Source organism: Oryx dammah, unplaced genomic scaffold (genome assembly GCF_014754425.2).
Source record: "Oryx dammah isolate SB20612 unplaced genomic scaffold, SCBI_Odam_1.1 HiC_scaffold_11, whole genome shotgun sequence".
Taxonomy (NCBI): Eukaryota; Metazoa; Chordata; class Mammalia; order Artiodactyla; family Bovidae; genus Oryx; species Oryx dammah.
Window position 1 is genome coordinate 21,975,705 of NW_024070195.1, and position 18,647 is coordinate 21,994,351.

General features: G+C 40.6%; 5 non-coding genes across 5 annotated transcripts; 1 reads left to right on the forward strand and 4 right to left on the reverse strand.

The window, feature by feature from the left end:
• Window positions 1-462: 462 nt before the first annotated feature.
• Window positions 463-535, reverse strand: TRNAR-CCG. The gene has a single exon. It is a non-coding gene; the product is annotated as a tRNA-Arg (tRNA).
• Window positions 536-1,687: 1,152 nt separating this feature from the next.
• On the forward strand, window positions 1,688-1,760 carry TRNAK-UUU. The gene has a single exon. It is a non-coding gene; the product is annotated as a tRNA-Lys (tRNA).
• Window positions 1,761-5,062: 3,302 nt separating this feature from the next.
• On the reverse strand, window positions 5,063-5,134 carry TRNAA-UGC. The gene has a single exon. It is a non-coding gene; the product is annotated as a tRNA-Ala (tRNA).
• A 3,941-nt stretch (window positions 5,135-9,075) lies between these two features.
• On the reverse strand, window positions 9,076-9,148 carry TRNAF-GAA. Its single transcript has one exon. It is a non-coding gene; the product is annotated as a tRNA-Phe (tRNA).
• Window positions 9,149-18,202: 9,054 nt separating this feature from the next.
• Window positions 18,203-18,274, reverse strand: TRNAA-CGC. Its single transcript has one exon. It is a non-coding gene; the product is annotated as a tRNA-Ala (tRNA).
• Between the last annotated feature and the right edge of the window lie 373 nt (window positions 18,275-18,647).

The window sequence follows — 18,647 nt, forward strand, 5'->3', positions numbered from 1 at the left end:
TCAGTCCTGGGGGTTCTTTGGAAGGAATGATGCTGAAGCTGAAACTCCAGTACTTTGGCCACCTCATGCAAAGAGTTGACTCATTGGAAAAGACTCTGATGCTGGGAGGGATTGGGGGCAGGAGGAGAAGGGGACGACAGAGGATGAGATGGCTGGATGGCATCACCAACTCGATGGACTAGAGTTTGATTGAAGTCCAGGAGTTGGTGATGGACAGGGAGGCATGGCATGCTGCAATTCATGGGGTCGCAAAGAGTCGGACACGACTGAGCGACTGAACTGAACTGAGCAGGTATTATTTGGTGATTAGACACCAATGACAACATGCAAGGTTATCAGTAATTAATGGATGTACTAATTTGGCTTTTTAAGACTCTTGTCCCATTTCAGGTTTTCTTTTCAAGCTCAGCCTTTAGAGGTCAAATGAAAACAGATTCCGTTTCTTGGCTGACAAGAAAAGAGCGACCACGAAGGGACTCGAACCCTCAATCTTCTGATCCGGAATCAGACGCCTTATCCATTAGGCCACGCGGCCGACTGATGAAATCATGCTTTCAAATTTGAAAGCTGAAACGTGGTACGTTTCTATTTCCAAATTTCTAGTTTCCATTAGAGGACGATTTCATTGATAACATTTCCACCCCAAAGGGCATAAAACTGCATCAAATCTCTGACAATAATTACTAAAATTAATAAATGGTAAGGCGATCAGAAGTGATGCAACCTTTGAGGGCTGTCTTGCCTAAGTCACTGAAAATGATGATGCAGTTTCGATGGAAACTAATGAGCCAAGAACTGAAGTCTGCAATGAAGGAGTGATGACAGCATAAGGAGAGGGAGCTTCAGAACTTGGTATGTTCTGACCTGTTCTATTGCAAAGACACAAAGGCACATCCTCCAAGGAGAAAAACCTGTAAGCTCAAACAGAAGAGTAGGAGCTAGGGCCTGGACTGAATGAGTCTGAAGAAACACCTTCTGCTGTTTCCTATGAAATTGTTTTAGTTAAATCCTTTTCCTTCTAGAAATGGGTTCAATGAGAAGCATTAGATTAGATAATGGTCCCTTGTTGTTTTCCTGTGTGGAGAGACTGTTGGTTCTAGTAGAAACTGAAGAGTGGAAATCCACAGCACATTGGGCCTGGCCAGCAAGAGCTGTTACACTTGGTTCTCAGCCTCCCATCAACTAACTCCAAGACCCCCCTTGCCAAAGGAATGCTTGGGGGCAGTTTGAACAACCAGCAGAAAGGGACCTGTTACAGAACATTTTCTTGCATCTTCAAATTCCTCCTCCTTCAACTCTCTTTCTCTCTGCCTACAAAGACTGCAAGAAAGATGTGCAAGACAATGAAGAGGGATACAAACAGAAATAGTGTGAGTGCTGTCTGGAGAAATTTAGGTGGGGGACTTGGCAAGAAATGAAACTCTCTGTGACTAGCAATATGGTCTGAAACCCAGCAATGCTTTGTCTAGGAGACACAACATCTCTGGTTCTGAAAACCTAGAGAAGTAAGACAAAGAAGAGAAGAGGAAGGAAAATGTTCCTGATAATTGCAACATCGCTCTCCAACAGAATCTTTCTAGCACTGAGGAAAATTCAACAAATCTGACTTGGGAACTAAAACCTGAAAGATAAAATAAATTGGCCAAATGTGCAACGATAATTATTCAGGGAAAACCTAGCAATAGGAGCCTGGATAGCTCAGTCGGTAGAGCATCAGACTTTTAATCTGAGGGTCCAGGGTTCAAGTCCCTGTTCAGGCATGCAATACTCTATTTTATCTCTATTCACTCAGGAATGAGTTCAGGGAAAAGATTCCCTGCTTTGTATGAGTATGCATGCATGCTCAGTTGTGTCCAACTCTTGGTAATCCTATTGAAACTTTGCTCGTTGCTTTACAAGGATGAAATGATTGTGTGATGAATTTACCAACCCTAAGGGAAAGTCTTGGGAAATTGTTCAGACTAGAGACTGCAGACCCAAAGGTTTGGATTTTATGTAGCGTTTAGAAGAGGGTCTCTTTCTTCAATTTTGACCCGGGTGGGGCGGGGGCGGGGGCGGGGGGAATCAACCAAGACTTCTGAACTCTAATAACAAAGATGAAGTCTTGAAACCAGAAACGCAAGACACTTCAGGCAGTCATATAGAAAATTAATTCAAATGACAGCAGCTACATCAGAAATGATAGAGGGGCACATTTTCCAAGTGCTTAAAGAATGGAGTTGTCAGTCCAGAATACTATATCCAGAGAAAGTATCCTTCAGAAATGAAGAGGACAACAAGATAGTCTCAGATAAAGGAAAACTAAGGTAATTTGCTGCCAATGAACTACCTTAAAGAATGGCTACAGTAAGTTCTCCAGACAGAAAATAAATGATGAGAAAAAATATTGGATATCAGGAAACAAACAAACAAGCAAAAAACATGGTGAGCACAGTAAGCTTTCATTGTCTTGAGTTTTCTTAATTATGTTTGAAACAAAAGTATAACAGTTTTGAAGCAAAAGTATAACTCTGTTGTGGTTCTAAGTATATGTGAAAGAAATGCTTAAGACAATTATATTACAAATGAGGAAAAGTAAAGTGACAAAAAGGAAGGTGAGGTTGCTATATTTCACTTGAACTGGTAAAATGGTGACACCAGTACATTCTGATAAGTTAAATATCTATAGTGGATTTCTTAGAGTAACTACTTTTAAAAACATCTGCACAAAGAATACAGTAAAAAATAGTATAGACAAATGAATATGAAATTCTAAAATATGTACAAGTGGTCCATAAAAAGGCAAGAAAAAGAGAACAAAAAATAAAAATAACAGAGAACAAACAAAACAAAAAATTAAAATTCCAGACTTAAGCCCTGCATACCAATAGTTACATTAAATGTAAATAGTCTAGCAGCACCAATTAAATCCACAGGGTAGATTAGAAAATATGATCAAACTATAAGCTGTCTATTTATAAAAATATTTACCTCAGATATAACCTGTAAATATATAAGCAGTTTGAAATTAAGAGGATTTTTTAAATGTCATGCAAATGTTAATCAAAAGAAAGCAGTATATCAATATCAGATAAAGTAAACTTTATAACAAAGAAAAGACAAAGGCGGACATCACGTGATCAAAGTGCCCATCCACCAAGAAGAGCATAGCAATTCGGAATATGTACGCACCAAACCACAGAGCTGAAAAATACGTGAAGAAGGAAAAACAAAAACAAAAACCTGATAGAGCTGAAAGGGAAAACAGGCAAATTTACCAATAAAATTAGAGACTTCAGTGTCTCTCTCAGAATAATTGATGGAACAACTAAACAGAAAATGACCAAGGACACTTTTCAAATCCATCAAATATCCAAGATAGAGCACATCCTGGGACATAAAACAAACGTCAACAAATTTAATAAACTTGAAGGATACAGTGTGTTCTCTGACCACAGTGGAATCGAACCAAAAGTCACAGAAAGATGAGGCAGATTTTTCAAACAGTTGAAAGCTAAACAACACAATTCTAAATAACCCATAGAATAAAGCAGAATCTCAATGGATACAAGAAAAGAAAAAAAGTCTCGTTTTAGTCATCTAAGTTTTCATTGAGAGAGCCAAAGGGAAAAAGAGCGAAAAAAGCCTAAAGCAAGCAGAAGGAAAAAAAAAAAAAAAAACAATGTCGACGTAGGGTGGGGTGGGCAGGAAATCCTGTATCTGTTTGTCTCCCAAGGTCTTGTAGCTATGGTTCTGAGATCCACAGGGTCCAAGATGAGGACAGGAACGGACAGCAGGATGATCCAGCGATTTTTTGCCCCTCTTAGTATATACGGAATCCGGAATCCTTTACTGAACGAAAGAGCACCAGGGAGGAGATTTGGCCCCTGGGTCCAACGTGCAAAAATGAACTCGCCGTTTGCCAAATTATTTCTTGAGATCCCATTGTCCTCGTGGAAAGGGCAGAGCTTCCCACTTTCAGACAAAATTTGATGCGACAGCCAACTCAGGTACTAGCTTTAGAGGAAATTCTAAATTATCCTTGATGGGCGAAGCAAGAAATCGACCTTATCAGCTCCTCCCGTTGATTCTGAAAGTCAGCCAGGTTTGGCAGTTCTCAGCCTTTGAGGCGAGCGAGCTGAGCTGCTTGGGAAAGTTAATGCCAGGAGGCCGGTTAGTGTGGGTCAAGGCGAAAGAACTTGAGAGCAGAAAGCAGGGAATGATAAGGAAAGGCAAGCAGAGACATGGTGGAGTACAGGGCTGCCGCGCGGCCACAGGAAGGTGGAGGAGGAAAAAATTGGACAAACGCTTAGGCTGACAGAACATCTGGCTGGGAGGAGAGGCGGTGAGCTGCCCGTCTCTGCTGCGCTTCGTCTGGGTGCGTGGAAAGCTCACAGCTTCATGCTCGATAAAAGAAGCGAGCCTGCGGGCACTTTTCCGCAGGAAGATCCCCTTCGTTTTGCTCGACTGTCTCGGCTTTCGGAGGACTTCGTTGCTCTTTCCCGGCGTCGAGTTTCTGTTTTCGGTGGATCCGGGTGGTTTTGGCGGTTTCTGATCGCGGGGCAGCCGGGCCCAGAGCGTCCGGATACCCAAGCGCCAGTGGTAGGAGAAGCGGTCAAAATAGAAACGGGATCCGCCTGCGTCTTTAGATTTCAGCACCGGAGGTATAGGTAGGAGTGAGTGTTTTTTTCCTGTGTTGAGCTTGGAACGCAATATATGAAAGGTAAGCCAGTAATCAAGTATCTTTAACTTGAAATGGTTTTCAGAAGCTCACTTAACTTCCCTCTAAATAGTTTGGTGTGTCAGTTGTCAGAACTTTAATCTCAGGGCCAAGAAGTCCAGACTCTGTTCGGATTAGAATCCCGTTCTTTGTCCCACTTGGTTTTTGTCTTCCTTCTGCTGTGGCAGTCGTCTCGGTGACGTCGAGGTTCACAGCAGGAGACGAGGGATTTCACCGAAACCCATTGGGTTATGTTTTTACTTTCTATGTGTACAGGACTATAAGGAGGAAAAGCTTAGGAGAGCTAAATCTGTGTTCCTTGAACACTTTGAGCGTATTCCGGAGAAAAACAGAACCAACGCCTGGAGGTGCCGGGGATTGAACCCGGGGCCTCATACATGCAAAGCATGCGCTCTACCACTGAGCTACACCCCCTCGTTGGCTACCTCCTTGGTAATACTTTTCTGGAAATTAATTTTATTTCCTGAGGCTCTGGATTCCTGAGCGTCGCGACAGTAGCGTTTAATGCAAAGTTTTAGGCCGGAGACCCTCAGAAACCAAAGAAGGATATTGATGCTCTAGCGTATAGAAGTTGTGCCTGGGATCGAGCCCAGGGCAAGGCAAAAGATTGGAACTTATCAGATAACCACAAGAAGTTTCCACCGTGGCCTTACAACATGGTTGGGTCTCCTATTACGCTTGACAAGAAATCAGATCAAGTCTCAGTATCTGGCTCTTAGATTTCCTCCATATATGTCTTAGTGGCTCAGTGGTAAAGAATCGGCGGGCCAGTGTAGGAGGTGCAAGAGACGCGGGTTTGATCCTGGGTCAGGAAGGTCCCCTGCAGTAGGAAATGGCAAACTACTTCTATATTCTTGCCTGAAAAATTCCATGGACTAAGGAGCCTGGCAGGCTACAGTCCACGGAGCACCAAGAGTCAGACATGGCTGAGCACACATGCACAAAAATGTCTTAAACTGAGACATCCAAGGCCATTGAAATTCAGCTTCTTTCTAGCCTAAAACGCTCCGTGGTATTTGCTGTTTGTTTGTTCCACTGGAATATTAAGGACTAGATTTGATGGAGGAAAGCCACAACCAGTAAAACACCTTAGAGCGAAGCATTCAGCCTTGCAATCTAAGGGGCTTTCCCACCCACCCCCCTCTTCTAACCTATGCACCGGGGTAATTCAGCAGACCCATTAATAATCCAAAATCTCTTCTTCATTAGGCATGAATGAAACAACAGCTTTAGCAATGGAAAGGAGTGTTAGACTATGAGAGTGAGACCAAAGACAAACAGCCACAAGATATTAGGGATAAAGAAAAAATATGTGTGTGTTTGCTCAGTCATTCAGTTATTTAGGAAGGCAGGAAAAGCCATGTCATTACAAATGGAAAAAATGGCAGAAAATGTTTTAAAAATTCTTTTGGAAATGGGAGAAAGATTGGAAATGGAGAAGATGAGCACGCTTTGCTCTTGTTAAACTCAAGATCTATGTGGTGCACACTGTGAGAACATTACACGGCAAACGCAATTACTCCCAGCCTTGGACTTGTGAGTAATCAACAGACACATGGATGTGGATGGTGGATAAAGACAGAAAAGTGTGCTTATTAGTGAAATTCATAGGAAAATAAGCGTGTTCCTGGACATTTCTTGAATACCGGGATTTACTATGATTAATACTGTGTTCTTTGAACTATACAAGATCACAAGAAAACACATTTTCTGACAGTAGATTTCTCGTGGTTAATACCTTCTCCTTCTGGTTTGCCCATTAATGAACTTTTGCCAATATTCACAAAATAATTTTGAGTTCCTCTTGAAATTGGAAGAATATAATTTGCCTGACAGACTCGTACCTTCAGTATTTTTTAGCTCGTGAACTGCTAAGGAGGATTATTGTGACTGGTGCTATAAAATATGATGCTTTCCAATATTAAGAAGGTTGGCAGAAACACTTCTGGGTCATAATGTGTTGCACCTGGAGAAAACTGCCTGTCTATTGGATTCTCAGGGATTCATAATAATAAGGTATACTTTTTTTCTTTTTGCCCCATGAACAAGTTGGGAATTTAAAAAATTAAATATTTAGAGCTATAAAAATGTTGAGTAACTATTTTGTACACCTGAAATTAATATGATACTGTAAATCATCTATACTTCAAAAAAATCTACACTATGGATTCATTTAATATAGAATTCTTATGAGGAATTAAACTTGTAAATTGAGAGACAGAACACACTCATGCCATATATACGCAGTTCAGAAAATCTGAAAATCAATGACATACAGGTTTAATGCTGCACTGTCCAAAATGGTAGCTACTAGCCACTTTGAGTATTAAACACTTGAAAAGATGAGATGTGCTGTAAGTGTAAAATATATACCAGACCTCAAAGACTTAATATGATATTTAAAATTTAACCCATATCACTAACAGTTTTTATTGACTACTTATTTAAGTGATGGTTGATATACCAAGTCATTTATATAGTCTTCTTAAATTAAGACCATCTATTTTTATTTTTAATGTGACTACTACAAAATTAAAAGTTATAAAAGTGACTCATTTATGGCTTTATTATATTGCTATTGGACAGCCATAGCTACAAGAAGATATTACATGTTTAGGTGCTGTTCTGGGAGAACCCCAGAACCATATGCATGGAGATGACACAAAGCATTTACTTGCATGATTTCCTTTGATAGTTATAGTAGCATTTTTGACATAAATATTATTAGCCATATTTTTAAGATATTGAATGGAAAACTAATTATGTTTTGTGAATTACCCAAGACCTCTCACTTCAATAGAATATAAAGGGATCATTACTGAATTAGGCAATACAATACTCAATGATGCTGTTTGTCCAATCAAATGTTTCTTTATGAGATAAAATGCAAGCTTCTGAACTGAGGAGGGATAGGTAGCTAATGGATAGTTTCTAACACCAAGTCCCTGTATAGTGAATGTCTCCATATTGCCCCCTATTGCTTCTAAGTTTGTAACAATTTTCCATTTGCAACTTGATGCAGTTCTAATGTTGAAATATTGTTGCTTATTTTCTTCTGACTAATGTCCAAGAATTGTTAGTAGAAAACAGACACTGTGAAACTGAAACAGAAATTCAAAAAGACGAAACTAATTCAAAATGACACAAGGGATAATAGAGTTTCAAGGGAAAAAAGTTGAAATAAAAAGGAAAAAATGTATTTGTATCTGAGTCTTGAGGACTTTACTGTCAATTTGCTTTCACTTTTCAGTATTCTTGGTCCCTTTGTGAAAGTTCAACAGAATAATTCTTAAAGAAGTGCTTATTTTCATTCTTTCCTAGATAATAAAATAGAAATAAGATGTGCAAATTCTAAATAGAGGTGCAAGGTTGAAGGAATGTCTTGTCAAAAACAAAGCTTGTGACGGTCTTGTAATTGTTTAAAAGTTTGAGAATGTTCACCAAAAGCTCCGATTCCAATAGTTTAAAAAGGGGGTAGACTCAAGATGAAAACTCATATTTTCTGATTGGAAAATTTTTCTTGTGTAAACCACTCCCACATATATACATTTATACAGTGTAGTAGTCCTTTTTCTACAGCTTCCCCACCCCCACCCCCCAACCACCACCACCAATTTTTGTGATTAAAAAGATCACACACATGTCGAGTCCAGCTCCACAGCACAGGTTCCTGAAAGCGCGACGCGACAAAAGAATGAGAAACACTCAAGAAAGTTACAATGGGGATCAGGGGACCAACACCACCACGAGGTGAAGGTGCCCAAACTGATCTCAAGCCTGCTTTATTATACTTTTTGAGACTTGCTTGTACGTGTTTACATGAGCATAGCAGGCCAGGTGGTCTTCAATGATAATCCTGTGCAGTTAACATTTAACATTTTTGTATCCCTGTTTTTCTTCCTCAAGGACAGACCCAGTTAATCTTTATGTGCCTCCCAGGGGATGGTTTTCCATCCCCAGGCATACATCTTGCTTTCAAGATGTTTTTTTTTTGTTCCTTCTTGGATTCCTTCAGGAGTCACATAACTGAGTCATGTCCTTTCAGCAAGATTGTTTAATTCTTTTGCCAGGCCTTTTAGTAGGCTTGTCTCCGAGACACACACACATCAAAGCAGAAATGAATTGTAAGTGCAAGAGGTTGTAGCATGTTGTAATTTCTTAGCTCCTAGGAAAATAATTTCCTGGGTTTTAAACTTTAAATAAGATAGCAACCAAAAGGGAGCGAAACACACACATACACACACTCTTTGATTGCATTTGCGAAAAGCCATAAATACTGTTGTCAGATACAGACTCGGGATTGCAATACAATTGTTATCTAACGGGTTGGTAATTACACGGAAGTAAAACCGAGCTGCCGAAACCCGGGATCGAACCAGGGACCTTTAGATCTTCAGTCTAACGCTCTCCCAACTGAGCTATTTCGGCTCTTTGCGTGCAATGTACTTAGCTGTTTCCCCAAAATAGCAGAGTTTTCAGTCGTGAGGGTTAAATTTACTTCGTTCAATATCGCCCATTCATTCGCCCCCATATATACTGGCTCCCCTGGAATCCATGTCTAAAAATAGGATCCACTTTTAGGAGACAGTGGATGGGTTGATAGAAAAGGAGAAAAGTAAAGGGAAATAGATTAAAAACAAAAAGCTGCATATATTTTTGCTTGGTCACTTTCGGCTACTCCACTAACTCAGAGACTGCTCAGAAAACTGAGGGAATTCAGAATGAAATTATCGACTCATCTTTCAGTTCTTTTTCCGTCTTGCTCTTTAATGACAAGGCTAAAAGAATGATTGGGCACGTTAATGTGGAGACCGGCTTCTTGCTTCGGATGGAAGAAATTAGGAAGGAGCCAATTCTTCTCTTTTATTCACTCTCTTTTCCTGGCTTTCCTTATGCTGACACGTGGCCAGTTAGCGCGGGGACCAGAGAACAGAAACCGGAACCACTTATAGGCAATCCGCCGGATAATGTGTTTACTTCCGTGTGAGCAAGCAAAACGTGTTTTTTAAACGAGGAAAGTAGATGCATGTGTATGGTTTCCAATCCTCTCATAAAGAAAGGATACACCAGTACTGAACGACACCTCTCATAACAGAAAGATCCTGAGGATCCTTTTTGAAATATAAGCATATTTCTGAGGAAGTCTTCAAAGATTGGATAGTTGGCCAGACACAAAAGCCATTGTCTCAAATCCCACTATTTCTTAAACCTTTAAATTATATCCTCTTAACCTGCGACCCTGGGAGAAATGGAAGGGTAGCAAAGCAAATAATACCGTTTCTGCTCTTCAGTCATTTCATCCCATCAGTTCTTTCTAAGGTTCCCGCCCCAGCAGGAACCTCAACTTCCTGGAGGCATTTTTTCTGCAATGACCAGGACAGATTTCCAGTGGAACTTTTCCCCTGACTTCAACCTCTCTCCTTTTCTCTTTCCTATTCTTATAAAATTTTTCAGCTCCTCTCCTCCTTAAGAAAAGATGAACTACAGTCTGAGAGAAGGTATTTCAATGCTTATGTTTAAGGAAAGACATTATCTGTGAAGAACTTTTACAAAACAGTAAGAAAAAGATTAAAATCTCATTAAGAACAAATTAACAGCAGGTCACAAAAAGAGGATACCAAAAATAGCCAATAAGCAATTTAAAAGGTGCCCAACATAATATGCCCTGAAGGAAATGTAAATTTAAAAACCGAATGAAATAATACTTCACTGCTCAATTACCTAAGATATAAGCATCTGAATGCAGAGTTCCAGAGAATAGCAAGAAGAGATAAGAAAGCCTTCCTCAGCGATCAATGCAAAGAAGTAGAGGAAAACAACAGAATGGGAAAGACTAGAGATCTCTTCAAGAAAATTAGAGATACCAAGGAAACAAGTCATGCAAAGATGTGCTTGATAAAGGACAAAGGGTATGGACCTAACAGAAGCAGAAGATGTTAAGAAGAGGTGGCAAGAATACACAGAAGAACTGTACAAAAAAGATCTTCACGACCAAGATAATCATGATGGTGTGATCACTCATCTAGTGCCAGACATTCTGAAATGTGAAGTCAAGTGGGCCTTAGAAAGCATCACTATGAACAAAGCTAATGGAGGTGATGGAATTCCAGTGGAGCTGTTTCAAATCCTGAAAGATGATGCTGTGAAAGTGCTGCACTCAATACAATATGCCAGCAAATTTGGAAAACTCAGGAGTGGCCACAGGACTGGAAAAGGTCAGTTTTCATTCCAATCCCAAAGAAAAGCAATGCCAAAGAATGCTCAAACTACCGCACAATTGCACTCATCTCACACGCTAGTAAAGGAATGCTCAAAATTCTCCAAGCCAGGCTTCAGCAATACATGAACCGTGAACTTCCAGATGTTCAAGCTGGTTTTAGAAAAGGCAGAGGAACCAGAGATCAAATTGCCAACATCTGCTGGATCATCAAAAAAGCAAGAGAGTTCCAGAAAAACATCTATTTCTGCTTTATTGACTATGCCAAAGCCTTTGACTGTGTGGATCACAATAAACTGTGGAAAATTCTGAAAGAGATGGGAATACCAGACCACCTGACCTGCCTCTTGAGAAATCTGTATGCAGGTCAGGAAGCAACAGTTAGAACTGGACATGGAACAACAGACTGGTTCCAAATAGGAAAAGGAGTCCGTCAAGGCTGTATATTGTCACCCTGCTTATTTAACTTCTATGCAGAGTACATCATGAGAAACGCTGGGCTGGAAGAAGCACAAGCTGGAATCAAGATTGCCAGGAGAAATATCAATAACCTCAGATATGCAGATGACACCACCCTTATAGCAGAAAGTGAAGAGGAACTAAAAAGCCTCTTGATGAAAGTGAAAGAGGAGAGTGAAAAAGTTGGCTTAAAGCTCAACATTCAGAAAACAAAGATCATGGCATCTGGTCCCATCACTTCATGGGAAATAGATGGGGAAACAGTGGAAACAGTGTCAGACTTTATTTTGGGGGGCTCCCAAATCACTGCAGATGGTGACTGCAGCCATGAAATTCAAAGAGGCTTACTCCTTGGAAGGAAAGTTATGACCAACCTAGATAGCATATTCAAAAGCAGAGACATTACTTTGCCGACTAAGGTCCGTCTAGTCAAGGCTATGGTTTTTCCATTGGTCATGTATGGATGTGAGAGTTGGACTGTGAAGAAAGCTGAGCACTGAAGAATTGATGCTTTTGAACTGTGGTGTTGGAGAAGACTCTTGAGAGTCCCTTGGATTGCAAGGAGATCCAACCAGTCCATTCTAAAGGAGATCAGCCCTGGGTGCTCTTTGGAAGGAATGATGCTAAAGCTGAAACTCCAGTCCTTTGGCCACCTCATGAGAAGAGTTGACTCATTGGAAAAGACTCTGATGCTGGGAGGGATTGGGGGCAGGAGGAAAAGCAGACAACAGAGGATGAGATGGTTGGATGGCATCACTGACTCGATGGACGTAAGTTTGAGTGCACTCCAGGAGTTGGTGATGGACAGGGAGGCCTGACGGGCTGCAATTCATGGGATCGCAAAGAGTCAGACACGACTGAGCGACTGAACTGAACTGAACTGAACTGAACTGAAGAGAACTGATAATATCAAGAGCGGCTGAGCATGTGGAGCAACTGGAATAGTCACTCTCACACTGCTGAGACTGTAAACTGGTGTACACACGTTAGGAAACTATTTAGAAATACAGACTAAAATTAAATATACATATAAGCTATGCCCCACCCAATAAAAAAACTCCACAGCTGCATTTACACCCAAGAGAAATGCATGAGCATTTTCCTTGAAAGACATATACCGGAATGCCAGTGACCACATTAGACATTTCAGACCAAAACTAGGAGCAGTCTAAATATACATCAACAGTAAAATGGATTTAAAAGTTTTGATGCATAGTATTCATACAATGGATTACTACGAACAATGACAAAAGAACTACCAATACTAGCAACAATATGGATGTATTCAACTTTTAAAAAAATGAATGAAAAATCCATACTCAAATCAGTACATATTGTATGATTCTACTTATATTATTTCAAAACACACAAAAAACTAATGCATGGTGTTAGAAGTTAGAGAGTGGTATTGATTGGGATGAGTCACAAGGAAGCAACCGGGGGTTGAAATATCATTTATCTTTGCCAGAGCTATTGGTTATATGGCATATAACCCATCAAGCTGAATAATGAAATTTCATCCATTTTTGTTTATATTAATTAAGCCTCAATTTATATAACAAAATAAAGAAGAGAAGGGAAAAAGAAGATCTCCTTGGATACCTCTTTGCCTCTAGTACATCTTATCTCTTTATTAGTATTTGAATTTCAGATTGTGGTCTGCAGGCTGGTATCTGGCTAAGAATTGTTTTTTACCCATCTGAGAGCATGAAGAACTTTTTATATAAAGTGGACAGTACCAGGACATAGGACTACTTTTGTTGAATACAGTAGAAACAATTTCAGGGGCTTTCAGAATTTCAGAAATAATAATCTCTGGAATGAGGAAGTGACAGCACCTGAGAGGCACCTGCCAAGTGAATTTTAATAAAAATTTATAAAATGTGTAAGGCTTCCCAGGTAGCTCAAATGGTAAAGAATCTGCCTGCAATAAATGTGTATATCTGGACAAGTTCTCAAATCTCAGTCTCTGATTCGGAAAGAGTTGAGCTTTTTGCCTTTAGCTAAAATTTGGTGGGAATGTAAATTCATATACAAGTCTTTAGACAGCTTCCTCTAAAAAATATTTTAGATTCTCTTACAGATTCTTTCTCCCTCAGCATTCCTCTACCAATCTAGGGTTTTGCCCACTACAGCCAGCCGTGCACCTCGCCCCCAATCAGACCAAGCCTCAGCTTATGCAGGGGAATGGCTGAGCTGGAAACTTAAGGAAAGTAATTAGAACGCAATATGGAAATTTACACGAGTGTCTCAACACGGAGATTGAAATGTGACTATAAGTGAGCAAAACTACTGTGCAAATTCCATCGAGGAGCACATAGGATGAAAGAGAGGAGCCCAGCTGACCCGAGAAGGAAGAGGCGGGGTGGGGTGAAGTGCAGGAAGAAAAGGAGAAAAGGGATGGAAAGGAAGTGGGCAGAGGAAAAGCATCCTCAAAATTATTAGGATTTGAGGGGAGTTTGGGGGTCCAGGCTCCATATCTGTCTCCGTCCAGGTATGAGAGGAGAGATGCGTTCTCAAGGGATGTAGGCTTGTCGCAGAAAAGGATCTGGATCCTCTAGTCCAAGACTATTTTGGCTTTGGGAGTGCCTCACAGCTCTTTGCCTCGTCGGATGGACAAGTGGAGTGCCTTGGGGATGTACTTAAGGTGAGTTTTCATTTAAAGTCCCGGAACCGCTGGGATGGGTAGCTTGGAAGCTGGACAGATGCCCCGGTTTTCGCGCTTGGATGCTGTGGGAGAATCGACCGGTTGCAGCTGAAGCTTCGAGATCCAAGGAAGCATCTTACTTCTTAAGGCTTTGCTTGAAACGCAAAATATGAGAAAGTTTCTGTTGCTTGCTCCACATACTTCCAAATCTTTCTCCTGAAGAAACTCTTCCTAACATTTGCAACAGGCTCCTTTACTCCTTACATGATGCTAGGAGGAGTCTCAAAGGAGTCTGAAGAGCAGAACAGGTCCTGAAGACCTTGGTTGCAGAAAGCCAGTCACAGAACAAAGGGTGATACCTACAGAGCAAACCACTCTCCCCTCACTCCTTGTACAGGCACAAAGGCAATATAGAGGAATTCTTTACAGGTCAAGGGGATGACCTCAAAATTGGCTGTACAGGTGACTTGTGACAACTGATGGACAGTTACAGCTGCCTCTGGAGATTAAGAAAAGGAGAGGGTGCATTATGGAAGATCTCCAGGCTTCCTGGCTTTTGTAGATGGAAAAAGAGACTGCTTTCTGAACATTTAACAGATTTCTTGCCTGGTTTTCCCTTTGGTGGCTGAAAAAAAACAAAACTTTTTTTTTTAAGTGTATCCTCCTGTGGATCTCTGCTTAGGCATTGTGAGGCCAGAATCTGAAACTATACAAACAGCTCTAACCTGGAGATATGCATTGTTCAGTAGTTTGGAAGAAGGGTGTCCCTGGAGAGTAAGTAGATTGAAGTTGAGATGGATGTATTGGGATTGGGAGTACAAGAGTTCGTTATCTATCTGTGGAAAACAAAGAAATGAATTTTCCCCTGGATTGATCTTGGACCCTGGAGTTCAGAACGTTTGCCATTTCAGACTGGAAACTTCCCTAAAATACACATGTGTGCTAAGTCTCTTCAGACTCTTTGCAACCCCATGGATTGTAGCCGGCCAGGCTCCTCTGTCGCCTTCCTCCAGGGGATCGGATCAAACCCGTGTCTCTTATGACTCCTTTACTGGCAAGCATTCTTTACCACTAGTGCCACCTGGGAAGCCCCTTAGAATACCCAGAAAAGCACTATTTCCCTTTATAGATTTCTGCTGAGGTGACTGCTATCTTTTCCTCATTTATTATTTGTTTGTAGTTAAACAACTTTTATGTAAGCTCCAGAGTTTGAGGGTCTCTGATGGAAAAAGTGACCACCAGTACATCAAGTTGTTAACCACTGGCAGTGAAGTCTAGTGAAATATTTAAGTGAAATCTTCTTCAGCCTCCTGCAACCTGGGTTAGGAAGGAGCTAGGATAAAAGAACCACAAAAGAACTTGAGTGATTAACTTTCTAACAAGGAATCAGGTGGTCTGTCCATTAGGTCAACACAGACCGCCATTTGCTGATACTTTCAGATTCCATACAAGTGGGAATTGGATGGTTGGGAAAACTGCCACTTGCTTTTTATAACTTTTTGGCGGTGGCAACTGCTGAGAATGCTTAGAGAGATTCGGTCCATAACAGAGCTAACAATGGGTAACCTTAGTGAACGGGCACGATTCCTTCCTGTGTAAGGTTAAGAAAGAATTGCCATAGCCAAGAAGAATGAGTGTGACAAAGATATTTCAGGCAGCAAAAGGTCTTAGGGTACGTTGGCAAGAAGAATATATGAAAATGTGGGTACTGGGGATGGAAACCAGTGTCTCATGCATGCTAAGCACTGAGCCATACCCTCAGGTCCTCACTGAGTTCTCAGAAGACTTTTCATACCTTCTAGTGACCAGCATTGCATCTGAAGACCAAGTTATCAAACACAAAACAACCTTAAGTTTAATTCCACTATTTCTAAACTCCTTAGCTTTATCCTCTATCAGGCATAGTTGTTCCAGGAGAAAGAAACCTTAATAATAGAAAGAAAGGCACTGTTTCTGATTTGCAGTCAGCTTGTGAGGAACTTGCCTCAAAGTTGGGTTCCCATCAGATTAGACTGCCTGAATTGCACTTCCATTCTATCACTTGGATGAGTCCTGGGACAGAACATTCTCCTGCAATGTTCTGAATATTATTCTCTGTATTCTTTTGACTCTTGGATACATTACATACTCCAAAAAATAAAATAAAATTTACTTAAGTGCATGTGAAAATACTCCAAAATTGAGTATGAATAGAAAAAATCTAACTGTATTTCAAAAGGATAAGATAACCTCATTCAAGAGAAAAATAGATAACACATACAAGTAAATGTTTTACACAGTACTTTATCTCAATTGAAAAGACAAGAAAAAAAAGCAAACAAATCATAACCTCTATGTAGAAGGGTTATTGTTTGTAGTGTTAAGGGTATGTCAATTCTGATATTTTGTATGAATTTTACTTTTATTTGCTATGTGTGAATTTACCTTTGCGTGATTGGGGAAATGAATACATATATTGTTGAAATTCAGGGCTTTCACTATGGGGTGAAGGAGGTAAGTAACAAGTAACTGTTGGCACTGGATAGAAGATGTATATGTGTGTGTGCATGCAAGTATGTATGTCTATCTGTCATTTTCCCTCTAGATCTGTCTAATAGGGCTAGGAAAGCTAATACCTCAGTATCAATAAGTAATGCTAGCCCAATATCTTGATTTTTGTATATTGATCCCCACTAAAAGGAAACAGAGCTACCAGTAGGATTCACTGACTCTAGGACTGGACCAGAGATAGTATAATATGTACCTAAGATGCCTTTCCATACTATAATATGCTGCTGCTGCTGCTAAGTCACTTCAGTCGTGTCAGACTCTGTGTGACCCCATAGACGGCAGCCCACCAGGCTCCCCCATCCCTGGGATTCTCCAGGCAAGAACACTGGAGTGGCTTGCCATTTCCTTCTCCAATGCATGAAAGTGAAAAGTGAAAGTGAAGTCGCTCAGTCGTGTCCGACTGTTCTCGATCCTATGGACTGCAGCCTACCAGGCTCCCCCATCCATGGGATTTTCCAGGCAAGAGTACTGGAGTGGGGTGCCATTGCCTTCTCCATACTATAATATAAGTGCTCAAAAATCATGAGGATAATTCAAAAGGACCCAGAAACCAACATGAAGGGCCTCTCACTGGTCAGATCGGGGGCACTTTGAGATGAATAATGACAATAAATCATTACAATCTTTGGATACTTAAATGAATAAATATGGAAGAAGGGAATTTTTTCCTTACAGTGGTATGCCAACTAATAAATGCAGGGGAAATAATGAAGTTTTAAAATCACCATTTACATGGAGAAGGAACCACTCCAGTTATTATTGCCTGAGAAATCTCATGAACAGAGGAGCCTGCCAGGCTACAGTTCATGGGGTCACAAGAGTTGGACATGACTTAGCAACTAAACAACAAAAACATTTGTGGTATGTCTGGCTTTCCTACTGTTATGGATTGTTATATCATTGTGGTTGGAAAATAAAGTTAGAGTAATTTCAATTATATTAAATTTGTTAAGACTTGTTTTGTGACCTAACACATTCATGGTGAGCATTCCAAGTATGCTTGAGAAGAATGTGTATTCCAGGGGTATTGGATGAAATGTTCTGCATATGTCTGTTAGGTTCATCTGATCCGATGTGTAGTTTAAGTCCAATATTTCTTTATTGATCTTAAAATGGGGAGATTACTTTGGATTATACGGCTAGACCCGATGTACTCACAAGTGTCTTTAAAAGAAAGGGACAGAGGGATTTCACATACAGAGAGGAGAAGGCAGTGTGACCACGGTGGCAGAGACTGGAGTAAGGCTGCCACAGGCTAAGGAATGCCATCAGCCACCAGAAGTTGAAAGAGGCAAGATTGGACACACACACCCCGAGAGCCTTTGGAGGGAGCACCACTCTGCCAATACCCTGATGTCTGTCTAGTGATACTAACTTTGGATTTCTGGCCTCCAGAAGGGTAAAAGAACAAATCACTGTCGTTTTAAGCCACCAGGTTTATGCTAACTTGTTATGGCCTCTGTCGGTTACTAATAGACTTGTACTCTGCCAGCTACCTTGAGAGGTTTTGAGGGTCATGAAGTTTAAAGAGTGCACCACTGAAACGAATGTCTTAGGTTCTTGTGAGCAGGCAATGAGTAAAGGAGGAAAATACAACTCAAGCCACAGCTGGAGGTGCCGGGGATTGAACCCGGGGCCTCGTACATGCGAAGCACGCGCTCTACCACTGAGCTACACCCCCTCACTGAGTCACCGGTTGTGAGGGTTCTTCAAGAAATAGCTCACCACATTCTGTGGGCCTCTCCCCAGCTGATGTTTGTTGTTTTAGCAGTATTATGCGTTGCAGCAGGATTTATGACTTCTTTAAGACAAAGGAAATAAGGGAGTTGTGAAGGATACTGATTCTTTCTTTAGCAAATAAAACTTGAAGTGGAACAAAAAATACTGAAAACGTGTCAGAAAATTGACTGAGTTTTCCTTAGATAAAACACTTCTTGCTATTTGATGTTTGCTTTACAGGAATGTTAAGGACAAGATTTTAATGGAAAAACCCCAGGTGAAAATAAAAATCACCATCAATTCTTTCAGCGATTCATTCCCAACACACTATTCAT